Below are 10,738 nucleotides of genomic sequence, written 5' to 3'. Positions count from 1 at the left end.
CTTTTATCAGTATGTCTCCCTCGCTACATGGAGCCTTTTCTTCCTCACTATCACAGCCCGCCGCCTTCAACCTCTGATTCTTTCCTTCCCTCTCTCTCTCTCTCTCTCTCTTGCGCTATGAAAGATAATGATTTGCCTTTTTTTTTCCTGTAAGAGCTGAACTCTGCACTTCTCTAATGTTCAGCGTCAAGGATTTAATCCACAGAGGCTTTTTTATCCCTGGGAAACTCCAGTGGTGATTAAGCATATGCTCTTTTTCTGTTTTTGCATGTGCAGAGGCATACACCGAATGTCCCCTGACACTGTTTCTACAATGTTGACTTTAAGGCCATTAACTAGTCTCTCCAGGAAGCAGTACAATTGCTACAATTAACACAAATACAACCAATCCTTTCTGCATTGCATATTTGCATATTTACTGTTACTGTTTCACATATTTTGTGTACATCACTGAACTCACTTTATTTCTATTTACATATATATCCTACTAAAAACTTAAAGCTGTCCTCTAAGCCATGCATGATGCTTTGGATAGAGCCTGTCAGCCAATCACAGGCTGTATTCCTAACAAAGTATGAACAGTTACAAAAACCAGTCAGTTTTCGTTAGAAAGATGAAGATGAAGAGGAATTTCACCTTTCAATACGACAACGAACCAAAGCATCCATCCAAATCAACATAAGCATGGCTTCACCAGAAGAAGATTCAAGTTTTTGAATGGCCCAGCCAGAGTCTAACCTGAATCCAACTGAATATCTGTGGGGTGGTCTGAAGAAGGCTGTGCACAGGAGATGCCCTCACTATCTGATGGATTTGGAGCTTTTTTGTAAAGAAGAATGGGCAAATATTGCCACATCAAGATGTGCCATGCTAATAGACTCCTACAAAAAAACGGAGTGCTGTAATAAAATCAAAAGGTGCTTCAAACAATTATTAGTTAAAGGGTGTGTTCACTTATGAAACCACATTATTTTTTTAACTTATTTTTTTATTCTTCCCCCTAAAAGATTTTAAAAAAATTTCAATTGAATTGTTCACCTTATAGGTCACATTAAAGGTGGAAAAAGTTCTGACACGATTTATCTTTGTCTCATTTTTTTATATCACAAAACCTGGCATTTTAACAGGGATGTGTAGACTTTCGCTATCCACTGTATGGTGCAGCACTTAATAGTCATTGCTCTGTGAGACAGATATCAACCTGACAATGTTTATATAATGCAAAAACAAATGAAGAAGCATTCATGTATTGATAGCAGTTTAGATTCCCTTGAACACAACAGTTACCTACAGCCTCTTTCCCATCACTTATTCAAGACAAGGCTGTAATGCCTGGCCTGTAATGTAAAATTCAAGGAGGTGTAAAGCTGGCATCAGAGGAAGGAACAAAGGAGTGTGTAAAGCAGCATCACTATGAGCTGGAACAGAACGCTGCTGTGAGTAGCTGCTTACTGATTTTGGGGCATTCACGCCACTGTTACATCCCGTCTGCGATGTGTCAAAGACAAAGGCGTTAGGGTGGGGTGAAGCCATTCTGTCGCTGGTATGCCATTGGAGGCAGTAACAGAGGCGTAACGGGGGCAAGAGGGTGGCAATGTATGGCATCATATCTGATATGGCGGAACAATGCTGGATGTGTGCTAATGTCTGAGTGTGCGTGTAAATGCTGAGGTCCCGCAGTAAGTTTACATGTTGTGCCTCTTGTGGTAGACACAGTTGTAATGTAATGTAAGATCACACAACAGGACACCAATACTATGCCATTGTAAAATGTTTTGTGAAAAAGTATAAAGGCATAGTGATAGAAGAGTCTCAAAATAACAAGGGCTGTTGTTACCACCAATGTCCTCTGCACTTCAAATAAAGCTCTTTATTTTTTACAATTTGTGAAAACTTTTCCAATACGGAGACAAAAGAACACTCACCACCATCTTAAGTCTGTCCCAACATTCATATGCTACAGCAGAGCCATTAAAATGCATCAAACATTGCAACTAGCAATCCAGTTTAAGCTGTTTTGTGTCAAAACAATTTTATAAATAAATCTGCAAAAGGTTCCTGAAAGGACTTATTTGAGGTTGTTAGCACTTGACCTGCTGGTTTCTTCAGCTGAATTAGGTCTAACCCTGAATAAAACTTCTCTCCACATTACTTATACACCCTCCTCGTCATCTCGTCCCTGAAGAAGACCCTCCTCCACCCCTGCAAAAGGATGCTCTGTTGACACTAAACTCTTCCCAGGGGGTTGAGCGCCAGTAAGGGGGACTCTGGCAGTCTAAACCCCCGGCTGTGAGATTTAGGTTGCTGTTTATTTATTTCATTTATTTTTTTTTCAAGCTCCAGAAGAGTTTTTTTAACAGGATGATGACGGGGTGACAGGCCGATAGACGGGTCAGGACTGATGACAGTTTTAAGTGCAGACAAATGCCACAGTCTGTCGCAGATTAAAAATGCCCACTACCACTTTAATCCATGTAGTGCTGCCAAATTGGTATTTCCTTCTTTACCCTGAACTGAGCCGCACTGAACGGGCAGACTGAGACAGGAAGAGAATCAGCATCACACAGTGACTCATACGGTCTGACCTAAATTAACTCTCTGGCCCTGTGTGTGGTTAGACTGGACTACATTTCTTTTTAATTCCTACTGCCAACAACCTCTATAAGGACCTTGATGTGTTGGTGTTCAAAACAGGAAAATATGTATCAGCCTTAACTTTGTATGTACTGAATACTAAAAGGACAGATGAATAAGAGATAGAAGAAATGATCAGACAGTTGACAATACAAGGATGGAGCAACTTGGTGATCAGAGGGAGGTTCAAGGAGGAAAACTGGTCTGATGGTCAGCAGCTAAACTCCTGGCCTGTTCATTATTCAAACACTGCCACCTGCAGGCTGCTGAATAAAACACAACCAACTCAAAATGTACCATTTGATCTCTCACTTTGAGAAATTGTTGAATATGGACGAAAAATATTTTCTTAAAATGCATACAGTAGTGCAGCTTAAAAACTGACAATGACTGCTGATAACATTAAATATGTGATGGTGTAATCAGAGGTGTCAAAAGTATTCACATTCATTACTCAAGTAGAAGTATAATTACTAAGGTTTAAAAAGACTTCTGTAGAAGTTGAAGTATCAACTCAAGCTTTTTACTCAAGTAAAAGTGTAAAAGTACTGGTTTCAAAACTACTTAAAGTATAAAAGTAAAAGTAATGTAAGGGGGAAAAAATGCCATTAAGGACAAAAGCTTAGGCTGCACCACAGGGGCCTATAGTGCACTACCCCACCTCCCAAAAAAAAAAAAATCTGAAGGCCATAATGACTATAATGTTATATTAATATGTTAATGTGTCATGTTTATACTTCTCATCCAACTACAATCAAATTCACTCTATCCAGATGGCGCGATTTATCGGGATAGGTTTTGTTTTTTTGTGTGTTTTTTTGAACGAAGACAAGCCAGAATGAAAACAAGCTGGAATGAAACAGGAGTAACAAGACTATTTTTAAAATGTGAAGAGTAGAAAGTACAGATAATGCCGTGAAAATGTAGGGAGTAGAAGTAAAAAATTGGCTGAAAAATAATTATTCCAGTAAAGTATAGATACCCAAAATTTCTACTTAAGTAAGGTAACGAAGTATTTGTACTTTGTTACTTGACACCTCTGGGTGTAATACAATGATAAGTGAACAGTGAAATAAATTTGAGGTTTTGTGATTCAACAAAGATATTCTTTGTGATCACTAATGCAACTTGACTTGTATTTTGACAACACACAAAAAATATCAAGATAATCCTTATTGGAATTCAAACCAACAAAGACCTGCGTTTACTTACAGTAAGAGCTATATAACAAGTCAGCCAGACCGATAAATCGGACATCAGATTTAAGCTCAAATGCAGATATGCTATGTCGGTGCATATGTTAGAAACAGAAATGGCAAACCAGGCTAGGATAACTTCCAAACAGTTTCTCCAACATTACACAGGGGCGCCACTGGCCTGGCAGTCTGAGCGTGCGCCACATGTACAGAGGCTATAGTCCTTGTTGCAGTAGTCTCAGGTTCAACTCCCAACCTCTAACATTTGCTGCCAACTTCCTCCACTCTCTACTCGTGACCCACTGCTACCCCTGAGGTCAGGAATGACCACGGGAAAAATGGAGCAAAGAAGATTGCAATACATTTTAAAGGCGACTCTGGTGCAACATTCTCACGAGCAATAATATTGACCTAATTGAAGTCCTTTATTTTTAAAAATATATCCTGGCATTATTGTTGCACTTACATATTCGGAAATGAGTAAAGGCTGGACTTTGGGGGAGTTCTGTGTTGTCTGACTTACCTTCTAGGTTTGCTATATATCATCGCTGATGCTCTGATGTCAGATCCAACTATTTGTTTGGCTGTTTGCCTTTCTTTTCAGATGTGGCCTGTATCAGACTCCCATGTGAACAGGTCACAGTACTGAACCAAACTCACAACAACAAAGATGTCGGACGCAGCCTGGTGTTCCTGGTAGGGAACATGGTAGCCATTGAAATATGTGTGGTTTACAGTTTTATGCTGAAATTGATGTGCAGTTGAAGCTGGGAAATGATACATAGACAGTATAAAATATGGACGTAGGATCCGTGACGTCACCCATCTGTTTCTGAAGCACTGTTTTGAGGCCAAACGGCGGCGGCAGCCATATTGCTGCTGTCGAGTGATTGTGACGTAAAGAGGCGGGCTTTGAGCCTCCTCGCCAACAGCTACAGTGTTCCCGCCTGTCAGTCAAGTCAGCTGTGCCTCTCATTGGAAGACTCGTAATCTAAATATCTTCGAAATTGCTGCGTTAAGAAATGAGCTACCCAGACTACACTCGTCTTTTGTACCAGGCTGTAAACATGTTTATTTCTGCTGTAAAGATCGTCTTTTTTGAATTGGTGTGTATGTGGTTTCCGGTACTTCCGGAGCCAGTCTCAAGTGGATCATTGATGAATTGCAGTTTTTAGCACTTCCGCATTGGACTCATATTCTTAGACTGGAGGTTGCCGCTTTGAATGAACGAGCCTCTTCACCTGCATCGACAGATCTATCAAGCAGCTCTAACACCTGACAGCTGGGGTTCTCACCCGAAATAAAGCAAGCAGGTGATCTTACAACAACCACCACCTTGGTTAGAATCGCTAGCTTGACACTGCAGTCGAGTTCTTATGTGTCCATATGTGATCATTTCTTTCTATATGCCTTCAAACAGGTCGGTTACGCTACAACCTCTCAAGTTTTGCTTGAACAGATGTGTCACCCTAAAAACGTATAAAGTCAAACACAAATCTGGTTTAAAGAGATCAGATTCCATGTGACTTGTGCTGTTCCCATTGTCATCACGAATCAGACGTGAGTTGCCAAAAATTGGATTTGGGTCACTTCTGCCTACCAAAGATTCCCTTCTTAAGAACCTAAAGGCATCTCATTGAAGTCAATCACATTATTGTTAAGATGTTTAAAAAATTAACTGAAATTTATTTTCTGTAGAGACATAGATTTCTCTTCGTTATGAGGAGAACTCAATGTGAGCAGAGAAAACAGAAGCTTTCTGATGCAATCTCACCTACTGGACCTCAGATCAAAAAGACATGAGAAACATTTTCATTTGGGAACACACTCCAGTGAAAAAACTAAGTCACTAAAAATGTGTGTCTGTGGTTGTGTTGAGAAGCTCTATGATGGGCAGCATGTGGGAAGCTCCTTTACAGCATCCTGACAGGAGGGAGGAGGCCTACCATAAGACACGTCAGAGACACACAAAAACGCACACACACTCACACACCCTACTCATCAAGCTCTCCTTCCTCGTCCTCCCATCAACCCTCTCTCTTCGCTGGCTCTCCCCTCCTCCTCGTCCTCCTCCTCTCAAACCCTCCCGACAGTCCTGCCAAGCTGACAGCTTCAAGCTCCGTGGAAAATGAGTCTCGCTCGCATTACAATCGCGCAGGACAGATTCCATTAGCACTATCTGAAATTGAGCGCGGGGAGCAGAGAGCGGGAGGCGGCCGCGCGTGGCCTTATCAGAGGAAGAGTGCGAGTTACGCCAACGTCACTAATCCACCGGGCAGGATCCAGCACACACAGACACACTCACGGTGAAAGAAAACTTGGGGGAGACACAGGATGCACACACACATTCTCATATACTGAAGAAAACAGATGCAGAAACATACCTACACACACTTAAACACACATTAAGACACACAGGAATGAAAGGCTCATCGCCGCACACACAAACAGATACCACAACCTCAACTCTCACATCCTACAATGTTCTGAAAAAGACCAAAATTTGCATTTAGCCAAAGGATATGATGAAACTGGCGGAAAAGCGGGCAACAGATCAATTCTCACACTGCTTCTTTCTGTCTCTGCATGTATGTGTGCGTGTTTGATTGTGTATGTGTGTATTTTCTGAGTCTTTCCTGAGGAGTGCTGGCAGGTCTGCTCAGTGCTGCTGCTGGTGGGATTTGTAACATGTCAGTCTGCCGGTTTGAGATGAAACTGAGCATCGCTCACTTCCTGTGTGATCTCTACCTCCCTGCACTTATGCCTCTCTTCCACGTCTGTACACACACACACACACATACATCCTTGCGCTGTATATACACTAACACATTATACATATACATGCTGACATATACACTCTTATGTGCATATGCGGTAACACCCCACATGAACCCCCCAGTGTCCCCATCCCTTTAGCTATTAACCCTTGACATATAAATCCAAGGGTATGTGGGTGTGTGATATTAGCTGCGTGCGTGAGGGAGGATGGAGTTAATCTTTCTGTAGTGGGGATCTTTCCACACAAGATCACTCAATTTAAATAGAGCAAGAACACTTTGATGTCTCCAGCCCTCCCTCCCTCTTTCCCCAGCTCTCATTCACTCCTCTAATTTGCTTCATGTCGCCCCCCTCTGCGCCCCGGTGATAAGGTGTAATGAGAAATGTTTTCAAAACGGCTCTCACCTACCATGCGACACTAATTGGGGTGTGTGTACTCGATTCAGCCAGAAGAGGAGGGCTGTTCATCCTTGACCGCTGAAGATGCTGAGGAGAGGGGAAACAGAAAAGAAGAAGCGCTTTAACAACAGTTTTACAACCATGAGTTGATACACTCAGGGAAATAGAATTGACACGTGCTTGCATCAACTGAGCACCACTGACAGCCCTGCCCCCCTGAAAGACACAAAGTAATGAAGGGAAATACCATCTTCATTAGTTGTCATTTACAGGGAATTACAGACATTCCTCCTTGAGGCTGTTATTGGTCACGCTGAAAGCAAGCAGCGACAGAAATGTCACAAAGGAGAAAGAGGAAACTTTGGGAAGATGTGGGAACAGAGGAATGTTGGCCTATTTTACTTCCCTTGGTGAAACAGGGAACATGAAAGAAAAATCTAATTGGTTTCTAAAGTAAAATACAAATCGGTTTGGAGCCAAAACCAAAGCATAATAAACGTAAGTTTACCTACAAGATAGAAACAAATATGAAATGGCAATAAACCTTGCGTTTAGGTTTAATCAGAAATAAAGACTTAATCATATCTCAATATGGCAGACATAATATTGAACAGATATGTGAGATAACATTGTTCAATACTACAATAATGATAAGGGAATGAAATAAGCAAATATCAAGAGAGCATATCAATGATCACAATGTCGTAAAAATTGCAACATGAGCATTTGCAATGAAGACATTGAAAAAGTTATATAATAAAGAAAGAAAAATATTTTCAGTGAAAAAAATCAATGGCTCTCACTTTCAAATAATCTAGGGCAATATGACATGACTTGGGTTCCCCTTCTTCAATATATTGAAAAAACAAACTAAACTTATTACGATATAACATTAATGGCATCCTTTGGAGTGGCAGGAAGTAAAGTCCTGACAGGGTGGATGGGTATGGTGTAGGCTGGGAGGGGCGGGTGGTTTGGAGTATAATGTTTCCTCTATGTTGTTGTTGTTCGTTAAGTGTTACTCACTACATGTGTTGACTTGTATGTTTGTTTGTTATTTTTGTTTTTCTTCATTTAATTGAAAAGGAGGAAAATATCTGTAACATTGAATGTTTTATTATTGCTACCTCAATAAAAAACCTTTAAACATAAAAAAATCAATGCCTTCTACATTAACATGCATCCATTTTACCTATTGAATGGAGCCCTGGATACAATGGCCCTGCTCTCAAACAATTCCTATGCAGTTAAAATCTAAGCTAGCTATCAGCAACCTTCATAATAATTAGTGCAAATTTAGTGATAGATAAAAGGTTTGGGGTATCATATAAAACAAGGGCAGTAGATAAAATAAAAAATGAGAGTTCAGAAGGACTGAAAGAATAAACATTGCTAAAAGGATATTAATGTATTTGTCAACTTAAACAGATATTTTGTAACAAATACAGCGATATATGTGAGTTACAGCAATATGAAACGAAGAAGGAGAGCTCCACATGTGTAAAGCCATCACATGAATACATTGACTGGGCTCACTCACAGCAGCTCTAACAGCTAGCTAGAAGCACTTCAAACATTTAAGCTATTAAACTGGAAACATTAGAAGGTTTGTATAGTTTCGAGGAAAAAGGGCAGGCAGAGTGCAGGCAGAGAAGTAGTATGAAGATAAGCTGAAATATTCTTATTTTTACAATTACCGCAGGTCCGGGAATAAAAACAACGCAGGTAAACTGTATCTCATTTCCGGTTCAGTAACAGATGGGCGGGGTTTCTTACTACGTCATTTCAACACGTTTTTTGCTAGCTACGTGTGACCTCCTCCTCAGGTGTTGTATAATCTATAGAGCTGTACAACAAACAATTGCAAAGCATTTTTTTTTATATCATAATGCTTTCTTGTCCAAAATAAAGAAGAATTCTATGAACGCATTTTTTTCAACAGCTTTCAGTGGAATAATTATTACTGGTTATATTGTTGTGTTAACATTTTAATTTCTGCAATTTAAATGTATTACTCAAGGAACAATTCAACTGAGAACAAAAAAGTACCTGAATTTATTTGTTCTCTGTATTTCAAGATCTTTGTCTGATTCAACTATGTGGTCGGTAGATCCTGATATGATCCATTTTTTCCCCATAATATTGAAGTGTCCATTCAACCAAATCAGATCAAAGGATTCTTCTCTCATCTTCATCCAGTGGTTACATCCTATCCAGAAGTTATGTAGATAAGTGGGGGGATCCACGTAGGGACATGTTAAATCTCAGGACATTCAGCCAACCTGACTTTTAGACTCAGACTTTAGACTTAGACTTACACTTTAGACTTTATACTTTATTGTCCCCTTGGGGAAATTCTTTTCCACAGCACCTTTCTGCCTTTCCACAGACATAGACAAACATAGAACACACACTGTAGGCTCAACAAACTGTCCACCAAGACATCAGTACTCAAACAGAGTTGTGTAATTCAGCAAGGCCTTTTGTTCAGGCAGCAGGGATCAGGCTCTTGCCGAGGCAGGCCCTTCTACACCTCAGTACTCTGTACCTGCGTCCTGAGGGGAGTGGGATGAGGTGGGTGTTTAGTGGATGTGTTCTATTGAGGTTGCGATGCGTATGATGGCCCTGTGGTTTAGGTCTTTGAGGAATTAAATTTTTATGTTTGACAAATTTTCATTGCCGGCCTTATGTTTACCTGTCAGTCCTTTTAAAAGATTGGCCATGCTTTGCTAGCAGTCTTGTAGCCCACCTGCCCCATCATCACTCTAGGCCCCCACTAAGGGTTGCATCCCCCAGTTTGCCATCACTAAATTAATGAATATTGTATGCTTAAAAATATTGTGGAAGTGCTATGTGCTAGTGCTATGAAGTCACATCATCAGCAGTGAGGAAATACAGTATACTCCTCACTGTCTCAATTAAGCTGTATGTGACAGTTGTTGAAATAGATCCAGTTACAGGCTGGGCCTTCCCATCATGAAAACACTGATGTATGATGACAGTTTCATGGTGGCGAAAAGAGTGACACAATGATTTGGATTAACAGCCAGCAGCCACAACATCACATCCCTAACAGGATAACACAGCATAATAAACTCCATAAAATAATCAAACTTATTACAACTTCTAACCCCTGTTAAATACACTCTGCTCAGCTTACGTGAGCTGCATTCACTGCCACAAAAGAAAATAGTCTTATAAGTCTGGAGAACACAGGACAGCAGCTTGTGGTGTCTTAATATTGGCTTTAATTGGATTTGTAAATTATGTGGCTAAATTAACACTTCCTAGGGCTTGGTGACTTAGTGAAATGTGTTTGAAGAAAGAAAAAAGAAATGAAAGTCTTAAAGTTAATTAATCGTCTGAGGCCTCAGCTTAATTAAAGTTTCCAGTGTTTGTAGTTAATGGGTGGATTGATGGAACAATGGCGTGAACGCCCTGTGATACCTCCAGACTGAGTCCACAGAGAGTACAGGGAGGAAGATTCCATAGTCTCTGATTAACACTTACACACACTCAAGATGCCTTCACATAGCCCTCGCTTGTATTAGCTGTGTTTGCATGAAAACACACACACACACAAACACACACACACACACACACACACACACACACACACACACACACACACACACACACACACACACACACACACACACACACACACACACACACACACAGACAAAACACACTGTCCCCTTCAAACTTCCCATACACAGATACCCATTACT

At 40.6% G+C, this 10,738-nt stretch overlaps 1 long non-coding RNA gene across 3 annotated transcripts in view; it reads right to left on the bottom strand.

Moving 5' to 3' along the window:
• The window catches only part of LOC117823699, a 43,146-nt gene extending 34,371 nt beyond the window's left edge, over nt 1-8,775 (bottom strand). Inside the window, exons 1-2 of one of the 3 annotated variants that reach the window (XR_004633477.1) lie at nt 8,705-8,775; nt 7,014-7,094 (exon numbers count right to left, since the gene is read on the bottom strand). This is a non-coding gene — a long non-coding RNA (uncharacterized LOC117823699). Of the gene's footprint in view, nt 1-7,013; nt 7,095-8,698 lie in introns of all 3 variants that reach the window. The other 2 variants (XR_004633476.1, XR_004633478.1) reach the window with 2 other exon arrangements.
• Nucleotides 8,776-10,738: the final 1,963 nt, after the last annotated feature.

Source organism: Notolabrus celidotus, chromosome 13 (assembly GCF_009762535.1).
Source record: "Notolabrus celidotus isolate fNotCel1 chromosome 13, fNotCel1.pri, whole genome shotgun sequence".
Taxonomy (NCBI): Eukaryota; Metazoa; Chordata; class Actinopteri; order Labriformes; family Labridae; genus Notolabrus; species Notolabrus celidotus.
This window is presented reverse-complemented; position numbering and strand designations above follow the sequence as displayed.